A 21,201-nucleotide genomic window follows, 5' to 3' on the forward strand; every position below is an offset into this window, starting at 1 on the left:
TTAGGAGAGCTGCTGGCCAATTGGGGCTGACAGTTTTTGAGTACTGGTTGTCCCAGCAGAAGCAGTACCCACTGGTAGTACAGTATTAACACAAGAACGACGATCAGCACAGTTGTCCTGGAGTGCAGGTGAGTGGGTGCACGTTCACCCACAGACAAGTCAGAGAAGCCCTGGAAAAGTTAGGTAGAGGAATTCGTGTAAAGGTTAGGGAGTTATTTCACCCTGTGTCCCTTCATTGTCATCAAGTAGATCTCACTGTCAGGCACAGCATATCTGAAAAGGATAGAAGGGTACTCAAAACGATTTGCCAGTTTACTAGCCTGCATGCTGAATACCAGCCGCAGCTTGATGGGGCTCTTAAGGGTGCAAATTTGCCTCACAGTGAGGCAGTAGTTCTGAATTCTTCCTGCCCTGGAATTGACTTTCAGTCTGAAAAATGCCGGTCACTCCAGTCTGCACCTTTTGTCCTGTTACACAGACACACCACACCCTGATCAAGTGTGCAACTGACAGCAAGTGCTTCAGGGAGTGATGCAGAGGAAAGGAAATAGATGTTGGTATTTCTGCTTAAACATTTTCCGCCTTGGGAATTGATTCTTTCTCTGCGACAGGAGAAGAAGCTGGTAGATTGGTGTATATCTGCTGATGAATAAGGAAGGCTCGAAGCAGTATATTCTTATTGAGAGGTGAATGGTAGAGGATTAAGGTACAGATCAGGAGACCAAGCTGCAAGGAGGCCAGTGCTTGTGTGACATAAACAACCATGGCATGAGGAAAGTGCAGGGAAAGGGAAAGGTGAGTGGACTGATTACTATTTCTAGTCTTTAAAGTAAAAGGTCTTCAGTTTGTGTTGAAATCTCTAGACTTCTTTTCTCATTTTTAAAGGCTTCTTTTCTTCTTAAAAATAACTTGTCAGTGTAAGATTGATACTGGAGTGTAAAAAGTACAATAAAGTGTAAGGTGTGGTGTATTCTTCATGTATGAGGAACAGTAATTAATTAAATTAAATTAAATGTGATAGCAGAATGGGTGATGTCTTACTGCTGCTGCATATGGGAACTGCTGAGCTCCTCCAGGATAATCTAGAGTAAACACAAATATGGTTGGTGTTTCCAGCTTAAGGAAATTCACTTCTGAGTTGGAGAGCTAGAATCATACCTATAGACATTGTGCTACATTAGGAGGGGGTATGTTTTATGGACACTTTCCTCCAGGAGCTTGTCACACCCATCAGACTCGTCTCTGATCAGGGACAGGGCGATGCGAGTACAGGTGAAGCAGACACGGGGACCCAGAAAGTAGCATTCGAGGAGCCTTACTCACTGCAATTGTCCAGTGGCTAAAAGATGTTGCAAACTATGTGGATAAGAATGTGGACTGCAGTGAAGATGAACAAACTGACCACAGCAATGTTTACAAGGAGTTATTCAAATGATTTGGATGTGAATGTAGGAGGTATAGTTCGTAAGTGTGCAGATGACAAAAATTGATGGTTTAGTGGACAGCAAAGAAGGTTACCTCCGAGTACAATGGAATTTTGATCAGATGGGTTGACAAGTGGCAGGTGGAGTTTAATTTAGATAAATGTGAGATGGTGCATTTTGCAAAGGTAAATCAGGCCAGGACTTAACCAATTAATAGTAAGGTCCTGGGAAGTGTTGCTAAACACAGACCTTGGAGTGCAGGTTCATAGTTCCTTGAAAGTAGAGTCACAGGTAGACAGAAGTGAAGAAGGCATTTGGTATGCTTCCTTTATTGGTCAATGCACTGAGAATAGGAGGCTGGGAGGTAATGTGGTAGCTGTTCAGGACATTGATTAGGCCACTTTTGAAATATTGTGTTCAATTCTGTTCTCTCTTCTATAGGAAAGATATTGTGAAACATGAAAGGGTTCAGAAAAGATTTACCAAGGATGTTGCCAGGGTTGGAGGGTTTGAGTTATAGGGAGAAGCTGAATAGGCTGAGGTTATTTTCCATGGAGTGTTAGAGGCTGAAGGGTGACCTTATAAAAGTTTATAAAATCATGAGAGGCACGGATAGGGTCTTTTCCCCAGGATAGGGGATTCCAAAACAAGACAGCATATGTTCAAGGTGAGAGGGGAAAAATTTTAAAAAGGGACCAAATAAATGAATTGACTTGAATTTATCGTCACGTGTACCAAGCACAGTGAAAAGCCTTTGTCTTGTGAGCAATACAGGCAGATCACATAGTTAAGTAGCATAGATAGTAAATAATAGATAAACAGAGGCAAAATCAAAAACACAGGTACAGGTGAATGTTCAGAGTTTTTGAGTCCATTCAGTATTCTAACAACAGGAGGGTAGAAACTGTTATAAAATTGGCTGGTGCATGTGTTCAGGCTTCTGTACCTTCTCCCCGGTGGTAGAGATTGTAGAAAAACATTGCCAAGGTGAAATAGATCTTGAAGAATGCTGGCAGCCTTTTCTTAGTAGCAGGCCTGGGAGATGGATTCTCTAGATAGGAGGTTGGTCTTTGTGATTGTCTAGGCTGAGTTCACCACTCTCTGTAACTATGTCTGATCTTGTACAGTTGCCATACCAGGTAGTGATACATCCAGACAGAACACTCTCAATGGTGCATCTATAAAAAGTGGCAAGGGTATTCGCCATCATGCCAACTTTCTTCAGCTGCCTGAGGAAGAAGAGACATTGTTGGGCCTTTGTAACCAGTGCGTCCACATGAAGAGTCCAAGAAAGCTTGTTGTGGATGACCACTCCCAGGAGCTTGACACTCTCCACTTGTTCCACCTCTGTGCTGTTAATGTGTAGGGGGGGGCATGAGTAACATCCTGCCAAAAGTCAATAATGAGATCCTTAGTATTGCCGGCATTGAGAGCTAGATGGTTCTCAGTGTACCATTTTTCCAGGTCTTCCACCTCCCATCTGCAGTCTGTTTTACATCGCCATCTGAGATTTGATCGACTATGGTGGTGTCATCAGTGAATTTGTAAATGGCATTAGTCTGGTATTTGGCGACGCAGTCATGGGTATTCAGTGACTACAGTAGGGGGCTGAGTACATACCCCTGGGGGGCTCCTGTGTTGAGTGTTCGTGAGAATGAAATATTTGTCCCCAATCTTCACTGATTGTGGCCTGTGAGTTAGAAAACTGAGGATCCAGTTGCAGAGAGTGAGATCACTAGGTTTAGTAATCAGTCTCGATAATAATGTTGAAGGCTGAACTATAGTCAATGAGAAGGATTCTTATGTCGCTGTTTTTGGTATCAAGATGTTCTAGGGAGGAGTGAAGGGCAAGTGATATGGCATCTGATGAGGATCTGTTGGTCCGATAGGCAAATTGGAGTTGGTCAAGAATAGCGGGGAGGCTGGAGTTGATCAATGCCATGACCAGCCTTTGAAAGCACTTCATGGGGCACTGGCCTTAGGCACAGGGATGATGTTGGCCCTCTTGAAACAGGCAGGGGCAGTGGTCTCCTGCAGGGAGAGTTGAAGATGGCTGAGAAGACCTCTGCCAGTTGATCTGCGCATGGTCTGAGTGCACGGCCTGGTACTCCGCCTGGTCCCATTGCTTTCCTTGGATTCACATGAAGGAAAACAGATCTGACCTCTGATGCAGTGACTGTTAGGATAGATTTGTCAGGACACATCGGAATAGGTGCCACCTCTCTGCCGAAATTCTGCTCAAAGTGAGCACAGAAGGTGTTGAGATGATCTGGGAGGGATATGTCACCATCTACTATCTTGCAATGTCAGTTTTTAGAATGTGTGATGTCATTCTGTCCTCGTCATAGTCGGCGGTGTCTATCTGAGTCTCTAGTTTGGATCAGTATTGGTCCTTGGCCATGTTAATGGCCTCATGCCTGGTTTTTAGCAGTTTCTGTATGCCCTGATTCATCTAGGGTTTCCTGTTGAGGAACACCCAGATTGATTTTCTCAGTATACAGACCTCGACACACTTGCTGATAAAGTCTATGACAGTGGTGGCGTACTCGTCCAAGGTACCTGCAGACTGTTTGAACATGGCCCAGTCATGGCCCAAGAGCATGGTCCATGTATGATTTGAGCTGCCAGAGGAAATGGAGGAGGCTGGGAAATCACAACATTTAAAAGGCATCTGGGTGGGTATTAAAATAGGAAGGGCTTAGAGGTGTACGGGCCAAATGCTGGGAAATGTTTGGAATATCTGGTCGGCATTGAACCAAACCATCTGTTTCCATGCTGTACAACTTTAATTGGGGGAGATAACAGGAATGTATTAGATATAAGGGAAAGTACCATGTTCTAAGCAGCTGGGAAGTGTAACTCTTGATGCTGTGTTGCCTGCCCAGTGCCAGGGTTAAGAACATTTCCTCAAGACTGAAGTGGAATTTGGAGTGAAAGGAGAGGGAGCCAGTTGTCAGTGCCTATGTTGATATACTGATACAATTGATAGGACTAGAAAAGTCTTGCTGAAAGAATGTGAGCAGTAGGAGCTTAGCTGAAAAGCAAAACCTCTAAGATAATAATTGGGGTTGCACGGTGGCTCATTGGTTAGTACTGCTGCCTCACAGTGTCAGGGACCTGGGTTTGATTCCAGCCTCAGGCCGGTGTGGAGTTTGCACATTCTCCCCGTGCTCTGGTTTCCACCCGTAATCCAAAGATTGTGCAGGTTAGGTGAATTGGCCATGCGAAATTGTCCATAGTGTAGATTGGGTGCATTAGTCAAGGATAAATATAGGTCTGGGTGGGTTATTCTTCGGAGGGTCGGTGTGGACTTGTTGGGCCAAAGGACTTGTTTCCACACTGTAATGTTTCTATAATCTCAGGATCACTACCTAAACCACTTACAAAATAAAAGGTGTGTGAAAGAGTAACCTGAAAGATTATTTTAAATTCGACAATGAGAACAGGACATGGATAGATCAAAAAGTAATTGATAAAGATGATATATAAGTCTGGAAAGGATACAGGAAGAGTATAAATGAGTGAGCAAAAATATGGCAGATGAAATGTGTGAGAAAATATGAACTTGTCCTCTTTGAGAATTAGTATACTGTTTTCAAATGGTTAAAAATCACACAACACCAGGTTAAAGTCCAACGGGTTTAATTGGAAGCACAGTAACATTCGGAGTGCCGCTCCTTCATCAGGTAGTTGTCAGCGGCATTGTGTGTTGTGTGATTTTTAACTTTGTACACCCCAGTCCAACACCAGCATCTCCAAATCATATTTAAATGCTGACAGATTTAAAAACTTTGCAGTGCTATGTCCTAGTATACAAATCACAAAATGTTACTACACAAGTATAGCAAATGATTAGGATGTCAAAGGAAATGTTGTAGTTTATTGCAAAAGGAATGAAATATAGAAGTTAGGAAAGTTTTCTACAGTTGCACACCATCTCGTTGTGACCATGTCCAAGAGAATGTGTACGATTTCAGTCTCCTTATTGAGAAAAAAATATATTGGCATTATAAATAGTTCAACGAAGATTCACATAGCTTTTTCCTGAGGCTTATCTTATGAAGAAAGATTGGACAGATTGTATCCTTTGAAGTTGAGAAAAATGATCTTATTTACATACATACGTACATGTAATAGGGCGAATGCGGAGATGATCTTTCCCCTTATTGGAGACACAGGAAGTCAGATACACAGTTGAAAAATAAGAGCTCTCTCGCATCAGGCCAGACAGGAGGAGAATCTTTCTGTCAGAGCTTTGTTCGTCATAAGCAAGATGGCTGTGGAGTAGGGTTCCTGACTGAAGCGCTCTGTCTGCTCCTACTGCTTTTCTTTCTTTTTTTTCTAGCCTCTTTCTTTTTTTCTTTTACTTCTTTAGTTTTTTTTGACATACTGTCAGGAGGGTGCTTGGTTATGGAGGCAGGGTCAGCAATGGCTGCAGCTAGGGAAATTTGACGGTTGGTCACAAGGTGGCTGGTGTGCCCAGGCAGAAGTCTGGCAGTCAGCAGAATCGCAGCTTCATTGATGTCCAGAGCAGAACCAGAGCAGGACCCTGTAGTGAGGCAGCCACCATGGCAATAGAGCATGGCAGTGGCTGGGGCCCAGTGCCAGCCCAGATGGTGGCAATGGCGAAGGAGCGGCAGTCGCAAAGGATGGTGGCAGCTGCGGTTGGGACCAAAGCTTGAAACGGTGGCAAAGCTTGTTGTGCTCAATGGAAGGTAGCAGTGGCGGTTAGCAGCAAAGGCAGCTGGCCAGCAAGGGCAGGTTTTAGGCTAGCACAGGGGAGAGTGAGCCCTCCTTGGGAAAGACCAGCTTGGAACATCTGCAAGCCCATGCCTTCAGAAGGAACTGTAGGCTTTGACTTTTTAAACTTTATTTTTCTACTTGTAAAGTGAGAAGACTGTAGTGATGAACTTTTAAAACTTATTTCTTTATTTTTCTAATTCTCTAACTAAGATCGTGTACCCAAGATGGTGTCATATAGCAACATTGCAGACTTTTCACTGTACTCTTGTACTCTGTACTTGAGCACACATGACAACATAATCTAAATCGAAAATCTAGTCTTTGGGATTCTCTTCCATAGATTGGAGTGAAATCAGAATCATTGAATATTTTTAAGTTCAAGTTAGCAAGGGAGTCAAAAGGTGTGGGAGGCATTTGGGAAAGTAGAGATGAGCCCACAATCAGATCATTCATGATCTTACCAGATGATGCAGAAGGCTCAAGGGGTCCTAATTTTTATGTTCATATGTTGAACAAAGAAGCATCAATATGAATTGGTAAAAGAGACAATATCAAGAGGTCCTTCTTCATTTTGTAATCATCACACAGAATTGGTTTCCAAACAAAGAGGTGAAGAAGAAACCTTATTGGAATACAGAGGAACCTCGATTATCCAAAAATCAATTATCCAAATATCGGATTATCTGAAGGAGATCTCGAGGTACCAATAGAAACATTACATCAAAGACGTGTTTCCAACACTGATCACGTCTTCTGTTTACAGTGATTAAAAGTGAACTCTGCTTCTTGAAATGCTGCCGAGAACAGTCCTGGACTGATGGGAGCCCAGGCACAACTCCAAATACTGACCTCCCACCCTCTCTCTCTCCCCACACACTTTCCCTGGAGTTCGACACAGGCATGTGACCTAAACCTCCTCTTCCCTAGATAATCTCTCCAACATTGTCCTGTACAGGGAAAAGGTGGAACCTGTCAAAAAATTGCAGTAAAAGAGTGTGTGTGTGTGTGTGTGTGTGTGTGTGTGTGTGTGTGTGTGTGTGTGTGTGTGTGTGTGTGTGTGTGTGTTTATATACATGCACGTGCTATTTGGAGAGTCACCTCTTCCCCCCCCCCCCCCCCCCCAAACAAAAGGCAGCACCAGCAGCAGTCTTGTTGGACGAGGTTGGAGAGTAGTGGTGGGAGAGGGGGCAGTGTTGGACGAGGTTGGGGGGGCAGGGATGGGAGAGGGGACGGTGTTGGACGAGGTTGGGGGGGCAGGGATGGGAGAGGGGGGCGGTGTTGGACAGGGATGGGAGGGGTCGGTGTTGGACAGGGTTGGGGGGTAGGGGTGGGAGAGGGGGCAGTATTGGACAGGGATGGGAGAGAGGGGCGGTGTTGCAGGGTTGGAGGCAGGAGTGGGAGAGGGGGTGGTGTTGAACATGGTTGGGTGGTAGGGATGGGAGAGGGTGCGGTGTTGGACAGGGTTGGGGTAGGGGTGGGAGAGGGGGCGGTGTTCGACAGGGTTGGGTGCAGGGATGGGAGAGGGGGCAGTGTTGGACGAGGTTGGGGGGCAGGGATGGGAGAAGGGCAGTGTTGGAAAGGGTTGGGGGTAGGGGATGGGAGAGGGTGCGGTGTTGGTCGAGGTTGGGGAGGCAGGGATGGGAGAGGGGGTGGTGTTGGACAGGGTTGGGGATGGGGGTGCAGAGGGGTGGTGTTGGACAGGGTTGGGGGGCAGAGGTGGGAGAGGGGGCAGTGTTGGACAGGGATGGAGGCAGGGACGGGAAAGAGGGGTGGTGTTGCAGGGTTGGAGGCAGGGGTGGGAGAGGGGGTAGTGTTGGACATGGTTGGATGGTAGGAATGGGAGAGGGGGCAGTGTTGGACAGGGTTGGGGGCAGGGATGGGAGAGAGGGGCTGTGTTGCAGTGTTGGAGGCAGGGTGGGAGAGAGGGTGGTTTTGGACAGGGATGGGAGAGGGGACAGTGTTGGACAGGGTTGGGGGTAGGTGTGGGAGAGGGGGCAGTGTTGGACGAGGTTGAGGGGTCGGGGTGGGCGAGACGGTGTTGTTGGACAGGGTTGGATGTAGGGATAGGGGGGTGTTGGACAGGGTTGGGAGGCAGGCAGACGGTGGGCTGGCGTTGGACACGGTTGGGTGGGGCGGGGCACAGGCGCGGGAAACTGCCTTAACAGAAAATTCCAAGCCCCAGAGGAAAGACATTTAAATCAATTAACCGAATAATCCATTATCTGAACAATATAGTGCCCGCCCATCTCGTTCGGATAATCAATGCTCCTCTACTAAAGAAGAAAACAAGATGGAACAATAAAGGAAGTGCAGAGTTGTTTTGAATGGCGAAATTAAAATGGAGAGTAATAACTTTGTTTACCCATTAAATGATGATTGTTTGGTGATGAGTGATGAGAAAAGGAAATGAGTTTTGGTGTGGATCTTCAACTTTTTACCTTGATGTAGAATTGGCACAGTGGATCAGACTTGGTGTTAAACTAACATTGGGGATCTGCTCCCCAGCACAGAAACTGAAGTAGAAATGATTACACAGGATATTCATCATAAGAACAGCCCATGATGATCTCCAAAGCAAGGGGGAAATTGTGCAATTACAACAATGCAACACACAAATTCATATTTTATTTCATAAGCCTTGAAAGCACAATAGCCCAAGATTCACAATCGCTGATTTACCTCCCTTGATCTTATGTGGAAGAAAAACACTTTGGTTATAGACATATTTGCATAATTGCTTGTTTGAATTTTAGCCTTGGGCTCAAGTTCCAATCGTTACCTGGATTACATGTTGCTACTCGCATTCAAACTGACAAAGCCGTTTAGCAAGAATAATCCTGCTGCAAACAGGATGTTCATGGGAAATGTGATGAGGAGATGCTGGTGTTGGACTGGGATGTACAAAGTTAAAAATCACACAACACCAGGTTATAGTCCAACAAGTCTATTTGGAAGGACTAGCTTTTGGAGCACTGCTCCTTCATCAGGTGGGCAGGATCATAACATACAGAATTTATAGTAAACAAATCAGAAATGATATATTAAACAAACCTAGATTGCTGTTAAGTCCTTCATCTTTTAGAATGGATTGCAGGTTTTGATTCATTAATATGTAAATCCCAGAACTTCTTTCAAGTCACACTCCCAAGATAATTATAGATTTTATATGAAAAAAGGTGACATCTCAGCTCAGACACTATATTAAAAGTGTTAGAGTCTCTGTATTCCAATACACCTCAATCTAAGTTTATTCAATATATCATATCAGTTGCATGACACGGTGATCTTGTGCTGTAAATTCTACGTCTGATGATCCTACCCTACTAGCTGCCAATGAAGTAGCAGCACTCCGAAAGCTCGTACTTCTAAATAAACCTGTTGAACTATAACCTGGTGTTGTGTGATTTTTAACCATGGGAAATGAGCAATTCCCTTTCAGGCCGTTTCCTGCCACTAGAGTATCTTACATTGAGTACGTGAGTTAGGGTGTCATGTTGCACTGTACAGGACATTGGTGAGACCACTTTTAGAATACTGTGTATAATTCTGGTTGCTCTGCTATAGGAAGGATGCTGTTAAACTTGAGAGGATGCAGAAAAGATTTACAAGGATGTTGCTGGGATTGGAGGGTTGGGGCTATAGGGTGGGGCTGAATAGGGTGGGACTATTTTCCCTGCAGTATCAGAGCTTGAGGGGTGCTCTCGTAAAGGTTTACAAAATCATGAGGGGCATGGATAGGATGAATACGCAAGGTCTTTTTCCTATGGTGGGGGGAGTCCAAAATTGGAGGACATCAGTTTAAGGTGAGACGGGAAAGATTTTAAAAGGTCTTGAGAGGTAACTTTCCTTGTGAAGGATGGTGTGTATATGGAACAAGTTTCCAGAGGAAGTGGTAGAGGCTGGTACAATTACAAGATTTAAAAGGCATCTGGATGGGTACATGAAGGATTAGAGGGATATGGACCAAATGGTGACGAATGGGACTAGGTCAGATTGGGATGTCTGGTCAGCACAAAACGTGTGACATTGGAAAAGCACAGGTCAGACAGCATCTGAGGAGCAGGACAGTCAATGTTTCAGGTATAAGGCCTTCATCAGGAATGACACATCCTCAGATGCTGCCTGACCTGCTTTGCTTTTCCAGCACCACACATTTTGACTCTGACCTCCAGCATCTGCAGTTCTCACTTTCTCTGTCTGGTCAGCGCAGATGAGTTGGACTGAAGAGGATGCTTCCATGATGTATGACTGTAGGACTCTGATGTAATTTGAATTATTTGTCTTTCAAAGACAATGTCTCTTCCTCTCAGATTCCCTGACACTGTATTTCAATTAAGTTCTCATGATCTGCTGCAAAAATTCTAGGCCCCTGCCTGTTCCAAATCAGTTTCAGTCATTTGGGCTTCTAAAATATTCTCCATTTTCCTCGGATGATGGAAAATCATTCGGGGGCGCAGTGGTGGGTGAGCCCTTATCAAACGAACTCTGCCCAATTGAGGGACCTATCTTTGGGATGTCAGGGAATTGGAGAAGCAGGCAGAAAAAGAATGGCGGGAGAGCTGAAGCCTGAATTACTTAAAGGAAAGGTTCAGACCAAAGATCATTAAAAAATGCAATGGTCAAAGTGAAATTAATAGCTGGAGTGACCAACCTTAAACATTTAATGGTTCTTAAATATCTAGAAGGGGTCTTGTGCCTACTTTAGGACCCAGATTGCAAACTTCAAGCACAATTTCCTCAACAGTACTGAAAAATGTACATTGGCTTGGAGTCTTCATTTCAACTTTCATCTCCTTCGACTTAATGGGAAACAAGGAGGAGGACAACATGGTCTGTCTGTCATACTCCCTGTATTGAGCCCACCCACCCACACACCTGAATTGTTACAGTAGCAGAGGGATGAGGCGCTTATCTAGGCACAACATAAGGACTTGAATTGGCCACAGACTGATAGGCCACCCATGGGCTGACCTGCCATGAACTTACTGAGGATGGAGTTGTGAGGGCATCAGGTTCCCTACTGCCACATTCCCACTCAAATAAGCATGGCACATTTTTTCTGTCAAGGGGTAGGGGAGTCCAAAGCTGGAGGGCATAGGTTTAAAGGTGAGAGGAGAAGGATTTAAAAGGGACCTAAGGGGCAACTTTTTCACGCAGAGAATAGTGTGTGTATGGAATGAGCTGTCAGACTAAGTGGTGGAGGCTGGTACAACTACACTATTTCAAAGGCACTGGAAGTGTATATGAATAGGAAGGGTTCAGAGAGACATGGGCCAAATACTGGCAAATAGGACTAGATTTATTGAGGATATCTGGTCAGCATGGACGAGTTGGACTGAAAGGTCTGTTTCAGTGCTGTATATCTCTATGACTCTATGATTCTATTTCATGTGGGGATATTGCTTCTTTTAAATTTGTAACTTGTTTGGATTTTATGACCCAGACTTTTCTACGATGACTGATAGGGTTATATTTTATGGTCAGATTCCATTTTACAGTGGCTACTTGACCATCCGGCAGGAGGGCAGAGTCTACTGCAGCTCTGGTTCTCAGTCATCTTCAGGTAACTCCATCTTCAGAGGTCATCCCTCTATTGACGTTTTTGTCCTGGTTGCCTTCCTACTGTTATTTGTGCCGTACACCCTACTGATGTTCGGAGATCTGTCCTTCCTGCAGAAGATGCTGTTTTGCATTGACGCCAGGTGCAAACAACTGACGGCCATGTTCCAGTATCAGCTGGAGGCTTCATTCTGCAAACCTGGCAGTCCAATTGCCTTCCTGTCTTCCCTGTTCTTCTGATTATTTGTTGATTGTCACATGTATTTGTTACAAATACAGTGAAAGGTGTTGTACAATGTCACCACTGTTTGATGCCATCTCAAAACACAGAAATAAACCAGATAGAGTATAAAAAGGTAGAAAGGTAAAAAAAGTTCAAAGTTCAACATTACAGTCTTGTTTAAGTGCTTATTCATGGGCCTGGATCTGGGCTCATCCACCCCAACACAGAGACCAACATCAGCGAGAAACAATCGGCCAGCCTCGAATGCTATTCTTCACCTCCACCTTCCCTCTACTGGTGATGCCTGTACCATGAGAGTGTATAGGGTCAATCTCTGCGATGTAGCCAGATCCCGCACCAGACACTGGACCCAAACTCATCTCCTTCCGTCACTTCCGATGTCAGCACAACTCTACTCCCTTTGCCACTGCCTGGAACAAACCTTGCCTGCAGTGTGCTGGAAATCTCGATGTCGTCCGAGTTCTCATCAAGAGGGTAGATAAGGTGAAATTTTTGAAAGGCACGGAAAGAAGAAAAAGAAAAATAAACAAACAGAGCAGAGAAGCTACATTTTTACTCCTCTGCCATCTTACAGAACACAGCAACATCTTCCCCCATGATGTCATGAGTGTCAGCTGCATTCAAGGCCCAAGCATTAAGTATGCATTCTCTCTGCCACCTGTCCTGAGGAAATGTTCGCTCTCTGGACTCCTTGATGTGATGGGGTAATGCCTTGGGATATCCATGAATGACTCTCCATGCTCTACCTTCCTGACTTCAGTCGGACAGTTTCACAAGGCAGGAATCACCCATTAAGAACACCAGCAGCACACCCCAACAATCTCTTCATCAAGTTTTCAATAGTCATAACTGGTCTCCATTGGAAGGAAAGGCAAGTACTGTCCCACTCTCCCTGGTCACCAGTGATTGTCAACATTTGGATTAGCACTTTGAAACTGAAACTGTATCCAGCACTGGCATTTTTCAGGCCCTTGGAAGGTCAAAGTTTCTTTGGAAATGGGCAGTACTGCATTAATTGTGCATTTTTAGTTGCTGTAAAGCCAGTGTGATATTAAAGGTCAGATCATGTGGAGCATTCTCTTCCATAGAGGGCATTAGGGAACTAGCTGAATTTTTGTCATTCTGACATCTTTCATGGTCTTTGTGTCTAATCCACAAACTACAAAGTTTATTGCATTCAAACTCTCAATTTGTCATGGTGGGAATGGTGTTTACAACTTCTCCGTTATTAGTCCAGCATTGTAAACATAATATTTGTACCCACTTCGACAAACTGTATTTTTGATGCCTCTTTTCTGTTGGTTAACATCAAGTGAACATTTTCTATTCAGCTGTGATTCCTATCACTGCAGATAATAAGCTTAATATTTAATTAAATTTGGCTGCCAGTACATAATTTGAAGAACACAAACTATTAAAATGGGCAACATCAGAAGATGTGTTGAATAAAAGAATTCAATGTTTTCATGTTCAACCCTCTTTTTCCGAAACACAAATCGGAGTCTTGCCCTGCAGCACTAACTAGCTTCTGAGATGTGAAACAACATGACCCTTTTGTTCACAAGCTGGGAAGTGATACACTAATTCAAGTGTCAGACTTCTCCCGTCTGTTTCTCACCACTGACTTTTATTTTTATGCACGGCTCCCTCGTCAATTGTTTTAACTAATGTCTATGAAGTATTTAGAAACACCTATTTTCAAATGCAATGGATGGCTTTTATGTTAGGCACTGCCTGAATTGGCAGCATCCGAGGAGCAGGAAAATCGACATTTCGGGCAGGAGCCCTGACTCATTCCTGATGAAAAGCTCCTGCCCAATGCGTCGATTTTCCTGCTCCTCGGATGCTGCCTGACCTGCTGTACTTTTTCAGCACCACTCGACCTTGACTCTGATCTCCAGCATCTGCAGTCCTCACTTTCGCACAGTCTGAATTGGTCAAATGCTACGGAACATACAATTGCTTTCATATTGATTTAGTATCATGCGAGTGCCCTGATCATGTGGCATTCATACACTTAGTAGCAACAACAATATTAACTGAGATTGGGCATCAGATTGGATTACAAAATTGCTGCTTCAGAAGTAGCTTCAGGATACGTGGTACAAGTAATGGGTTGAAAACAGGAGGGCTGTTTAACTCCAGAACAGAAAGACAGCATTGAGTAGTGGTAATGTGAAAATGGATAACTTTTCTGAAGTTTTATTAATTATATTTAAGAATATTGGGGCATTTACAGAGATCTATTCCTCAGGTGATCACATGGCAACATGGAGACTAGGTCCTGGATTAGGAAAAAGAAATAAAGAGCAATAATGCCAGGTAATTCATTAGTTATGGTTACAGCCCGATGTTTCTGTGGCCATCAACATGACTCCTCAATGTCATTGAGGTCTCATGGGCATTAGGATCAAGGATGTCACTGAGTGGCTGTAGGACTTTCTCTTGGGGGAGGGTGAACAGTCAGAGGTCATGATCCACATTGATACCAATGACTTGTAAGGAGGGAGATGTGGTCTTGCAATCAGAATTCATGGAACTATTTAGAAAGTTAGCAAGCAGGACCTGACACTCAGAAATCCAACACCCATCCTGCCAGATCCATACCGGACCCAGACATACTGTGCACCCTGGCACCCTATTCACTTCCCTCTTGACATTCCACTCCATACTCAGCTGGCACCCTATCCAGCTGAAACCTACCCCTATCCATCTGGTATCATAACTCCTTGCACCCTTTCCCCTATTCAGCTGGCACCCTACATTTGACCTGTCTGTAATGTATACTCCCAGCACCCAAACATCAAATCTATGCTGTGTGCTTGCCATTTGACAGCAGCTGTCTGGACGTTTAAATGGGGGTATGGTTGACCATCCTCTGACAGTTCTATACTGTGAAAGAAAGGCCAGAATACAAGTACGGCTCCACATTTCTGAGGGACCATTGAGTGGTACCTCTTCTCTCAAATGCAGCTATCCCAAATGATGGGTCAGAGTGGCAATCTGCATTAGTGTTCCTTTGATAACATTGAAGGAAAGACAATTTTTTTTTCGGTATGCAGAATTAGAGAGATTGATAGAGACTTGCAAATCCAGTGAAAAGTAGATAACAATACTGTAATCATCTGCCAATTAATTATCGGATATGTATAGGTACCGTAGTTGGTTTAATTTTGGTATGAGGTGACTGAGGTTAAAGAGTCTTTATGATAATCAATATGGACAGTATAGGGCAGCAAGGTGAATACACACTGTCAGGTGAATTCTAAATAATGTGGGAGCTATCAAACAGCCCACTTGATTTTGAAGGCATCTGCTTTAGATTTCCCACACAAGACAGTTGTGGTTATATCTTTGTAATGCGATTGCAGGACTGTGATGAGGTTTCTTGGCTATCTATATCTTTGGAACAAAATCTACAGAGCATCTTGATTTACTGAGACAAATGCTTTGGTCAGCTGGATGGAATCCAATGAAGAATTTCTGGTGTTGTTCTTGGTATTTTGCTTGGATTTGTCTGACAATAAATGGATGCAATTCCAGTGGCATGAATGTTATGGAACAGATTTGCTGAGTGGGAATCTGCATGAAATGCACAGATGCCTTCAAAATCATGAAACACATCAAGCAATCAGTGAGATATGTCCCATATTATTCAGAATCTGCCTGAGAATGTTAAAAATCACACAACACCAGGTTATAGTCCAACAGGTTTAATTGGAAGCACACTAGCTTTCGGAGCGACGCTCCTTCATCAGGTGATTGTGGAGGGCTCGATCGTAACACAGAATTTATAGCAAAAATTTGCAGTGTGATGTAACTGAAATTATACATTGAAAAATTGATTGTCTGTTAAGCCTTTCATCTGTTAGAATACAGTGATAGTTTCACTTCTTTCATGTGTAAATCACAAAACCCTTTTTTTTAAAGTTGCATTCTCAGGTTAGCTGTTAACAATGGTGATAGCTAGACAAAATGTTGAAGGTGTTAGCCCCCTGTGTTCTCTGTCTATGACCTGATGTTTAGATTGATTCTAATCTAAAAAGTGAGATAACAGAGTTTTACATAAAATCATGCAGTTTTTGAGCTCAGAGTTCTACATGAATGTATGCAGTTTTTGAGCAAAGTGCAATGTAACTCGGCAAGTACAAATTCACCCCACAAAATGTGGGTGTGCATGTGGGTCTGTGTGTGTGTGTCTGTGTCTGTCTGGGGTTGAGAGTGTGAGAAAGTGTGTGTGTATATAGTGGGTGCAGAGTGTCTTAAGTCTGTGAGGGAGTGCAACTTTAAAAAAAAAGGGTTTTGTGATTTACACATGAAAGTAGTGAAACTATCAACTGTATTCTAACAGATGAAAGGCTTAACAGACAATCAATTTTTCAATGTATAATTTCAGTTATATCACACTGCAAATGTTTTGCTATAAGTTCTGTGTTACGATCGAGACCTCCACAATCAGCTGATGAAGGAGCATCGCTCCGAAAGCTAATGTGCTTCCAATTAAACCTGTTGGACTCTAACCTGGTGTTGTGTGATTTTTAACTTTGTACACCCCAGTCCAACACCGGCATCTCCAAATCATGCCGGATCACCCAAATCACCCCACTAATGATCCACTGCCCTCTAGTGTCAATATTAATCATCATCATGACTCTTTAACCTCATGCCAAAACTACCATACTGATACACATTCTACAGTTTGTGGGTAACTATAGTGTTGTTATCCACTCTGCAGCATATTTGAAAGCCTCTATTGACCTCCCCAATTCTGAATACAACAAAAGACTCAGTCTGTCCTTCAGTGTTGCCAAAGGAAAACTTGCAGAACCATACCAAGTCAGTCAAATATTCTGTCTTCCATATTTGTTGAACATATCTAGCACTTCCCAAACTCTGGTGGTCTGCCTCTCAAAATAAGGACATCAACCTCCAAATCAGCTGTGCTGGCTCAGCCTTCTACAAGCTACAACAGTGAGTATTCAACAAGTTCGCCACAAGTCAACAAAAGTCCTAGTGCACAGACGAATTGTCATTACCACACTCTTGTACCTTAGCAAGACCTGGGTTGTCGATCTGTGGCCATTAAGAGACAACATGTCAGCAATACCATATCATGTGCTCTGGATTCACTGAGAAGCCAATTCCATAAACATTCAGGCAAAATGGCTGCAAAATCAACTATGATGGACTGAACACTGTCTGCATGGCTGAAAAAGCATTTCCCCACAAGTTCCTACAGTCTCAACCTCCAAACAGTCAACATTTCAGAGGAGGGCAAGAAAAACAATGCTTCAATGATAGCAAGAAGCCTTCCTTGAAGCACAGTAGCGATGACATTAATAACTGGGAGGAACTCGATGCCAATTATCAAAGTGGCAATAACTTGTCTGGGACATGGTGAGTCACGTCTTCATTAGACATGGCTGCAATGAAAGGAAGGAAAAAGGAAAACCTACACTCAAGATCTCGCTATCATATTGGTTCATAAGCCTAAAGATAAGAAGGTTTGGAATTGTTCTGAGTGTTCATATGAAGACCCATGGTAGAAATGTGTGATCCTGAGTGGACATTGCCCTCAAATTGAGGTTTACTGACAATATTACACAGAAACAGGCCATTCTGGTCTACATGCCCCACTCAAGCCCCTTCCCTTTCTCAAAATATCTACCATTTATACTTTCTATTTCCCTCTGCTTCATATGCTTGTCTGTTTATTTTCTTAGTGACATGAAGACTAATGTAATTCAAGTGAGTGTTTAGTAAAAATAGAATAGAATTCACTGATGGAAATCTTGCAATTAAATAGTTGAAACAAAAAAGGTGTCAAAAAGATAGGAGCTTTTCCTGACTTTTTAAATTACATTGGGACAAGCTCATGCTCTGATTGAAAACTTTGGTATATCAGAGAAATGTGCTAAAAAAAGCAGCAGCTTTAATGATGGTCCAGGCTTTTATGACTCTGATGTAAACACTAGATTGAATTGGTGATTGTGTTAAACACTTGAAGTCTGATGATTTTCCCCAACAGTTATCTGAACATGGAGCCAAGGAGTTGTCAATCACTAATCGTACTAAATAGATCAGAAAACAAATTGAAACTCCAAGGTCCACAGGCCATTTGATGTACCTGCAACTCACGCCCTGTTGCAATGTAATGGCATTTACACAGGCTACATATTACTGAAGATTGTTGTAGATGAGTAAGCGAGTATGGATACGTAACCTAAGAAAGACTGAAAATATCTATGGAATATGTTGCCTAGCAACATAGAAAAGGGAGTTACACAACCACACAATTTCTGGGTGAGTCATTGCTGAATCACAGGCAACTGAATTTCAGATCTGCTAGAACAAGCCTGCCATTGACAAGGATGCAAATCTACACAGCTTTACAAAGAATGTACAGAACTGAACAGGCCATTTCCTCAAATGATGAAAGGCAGTATTTATAATCCACAAACATTTTCCCACTTCACCTATCCAATCCTGCACCTATATCCCTCTTTGCTTTCTCTCGTGTGCACCAAGACCCCTCCCCCTCCAAAAATAAATCTGTGCTATATGAAATAACTCCACTGAAGCTGGTATCCCATCACCAGGTCACCCTTTATTTACACATGGAGAGACCTTGGCACTGATCCAGCTCCCTTAGAACCAACTCTGAGTGAACAGAATCTCTGACACTCCTGTTATTATCTGTCAACCATGGCTCCCTGATTGAGTCTAGTCCATTGCATTGCAACAGGGCATGAGTTACAGGTACATCAAATGGCCTGTGGCCCTTGGAGTTTCAATTTGTTTTCTGATCTATTTAGTATGATCAAAGAACTCACATTCTATGAGGTCAACCAGGTGGACCTCATTACAATCACTACATCTCTTCCCCTCTGAGTCTGAGGACATAGGCTGCTTCTTTTTTATGTAGCTCTTCATGTGGTGTTTTAGGACTGGAGCAGGTTCCTTTGATTCTGCCTCTGATATGGGCAGCATGTAACACACATTTGCTCATTTCTTGTGCCCAGAGCATTTCAGAAGAAATTCATTTTCTTCTTCAGGTGGCAAAAATGTTTGTGGATTATAAATACTGCCTTTCACCATTTGAGCAAATGGCCTGTTCGGTTCTGTATGTTCTTTGTAAAGGTGTGTAGATTTGCATCCTTGTCAATGGCAGACTTGTTCCAACAGACCTGAAATTCAGTTGCCTGTGATTCAGCAACAACTCACTCAGAAATTGTGTGGTTGTGACAATATCCACCGTGTCCATTTGATTCCGGAGGTATCTTCAACACTTGATGGAGAAGGACAGCCCACGGGCTCTGGAACAGTCGGAAAGGCTTTTGTGGAGCCAGGCATTTTTAGCTCCTGCACTGTTTGAGAGTTTGCAGCTTTCATATGGTCCACGTGCTTGTTCAGGACTGTCTCACATTCCCGTACTTCATATGTCACTGGATCTGACCTCGCATCGACCATGCAATGCAGACCATTCCAGTGGTTCCTACACCAGACTTTGTCTCTTGAAGTAAACTGTGTCTTGCTTGTGTCTGGCACTGGTGTTCCTGATGTCATTTCATCGTTCCCACCCAGGTCTGGGAAGATTAGATTTGCTCTCCATGAGCAACTCTGCTGGAGCTATCTCTGATGCATTTGGGGCGGTCATATAATTGAATAGAAACTGAGACAGTTTGTATCTAATGAAGCTGTAGGCTGTTTCTTTAAGTCTGCCTTCAAAGCTTGGACTGCTGTTTCTACCAGACCATTGAATGATGGATGGTATAGAGATGTTGAATACCATTCCACTTTAGGAAATAATCAAATTCCCTGCTAGTAAATGATGGCCCATTATCTGTGACCAACACATCCAGGAGTCCATGTATTGTGAAATATGCGTGCAGTTTTTCTATTATTGCCATGTTTGACACATGAACTCTATTCACATCCAGCCACTTTGAGTGAATGTCCACAAACACTAAGTACATTAAGCCCATGAAAGGACCTGCTTAGTCAATGTGTAACTGAGTTTAGGACTTACCCGATCATTCCCACAAATGTGGGGAGCTGCTGGTTGTCGTGTTAGCTCATAGGTAGCCCAATGGAGAGGAATGCCCAAAGCATATGTATCCAGGACTTTGGCTAATGCAGAGTGTAAATACACCCAGATAGAAAAGGAAGGTTTGCTGGTCATATTTGGAGTCAGGGCATTCCACCAATATCTTTACAGTTGTAAATTTGTATTATTAACAGACAAGATTAGTTTCCCTACAGTATGGAAACAGGCCATTTGGCCCAACAAGTTCACACCGACCCTCTAAAGAGTAACCCACCCAGACCCATTCCCCTACATTTATCCTAACTAATGTACCTATCACTACGGGCAATTTAGCACGGCCAATTCACCTAATTTGTATATCTTTGGATTGTCGGAGGAAAGCAGAGTGCCTAGAGGAAATCCATGCAGACATGGGGAGAATGTGCAAACTCCACATAGATAGTGGCCTGAGGCAAGAATTGAACTCGGGTCCCTGGTGCTGTGAAGCAGCATTGCTAACTGGTGAGCCATTGTGCCACCCATAAAGTGGCAGTCGTGCCCATATCTTCAGGTTGAATTCAGCAGTGGGCTCTAATACGAGGTGTGTATAATTTCAAGTTGGGAACACCATTCAGGAAGCAAAGTAACAAATGTGGATGCACTGAGCTGCCTCCTGCTGGCAGAACACCACCGCTGGCACTGCCATCATGGTTTTACATTTTCTGGACACCTCCAGTCACAGCTGACAATATCAGATGTTGAATACAGAAAGATCTGGTCCTAGCAAGATTGAAACAGCTGGTGGTGATAGGGAAAACCGAAGGGCTATCACAATCAGAACTGAAGCCTTTTCATACCCAGAGAAACTAGGTCACAGTAGAAGATAACATTATTATAGGAAACAAGAGAAAATGTCCTGAGCAAATGTCACTGCCAGATACTAGCTGATCTCTACCAAAGGTCATCCAGGAATTTCCAAAATGAAGATGTTGACAAGAAGTTATGTCTGGTGGCCAGGACTGGATGCAGACAAAGCTGAACTGGTGGGTAGTGCTCAGATTGCCAACAAGGACCATTTTTGCTTACAATCCCCACAAATTGACCCACCAGGCTTCACAATCAGTATGACTGATGCTGCCCATTCCACAAACTGCATTAGTTTGATGACTCCTTCACTTTCCACCCTTTGATTTTTTTTATTACTA

General features: G+C 43.5%; 1 protein-coding gene across 2 annotated transcripts in view; it reads right to left on the minus strand.

The window, feature by feature from the left end:
- crybg1a (crystallin beta-gamma domain containing 1a) overlaps nucleotides 1–21,201 on the minus strand; it is a 226,341-nt gene that overhangs the window by 103,390 nt on the left and 101,750 nt on the right. The gene's annotated exons all lie outside the window — the stretch shown is intronic.

This window comes from Hemiscyllium ocellatum, chromosome 3 (assembly GCF_020745735.1).
Source record: "Hemiscyllium ocellatum isolate sHemOce1 chromosome 3, sHemOce1.pat.X.cur, whole genome shotgun sequence".
In the NCBI taxonomy this organism is placed as follows: domain Eukaryota; kingdom Metazoa; phylum Chordata; class Chondrichthyes; order Orectolobiformes; family Hemiscylliidae; genus Hemiscyllium; species Hemiscyllium ocellatum.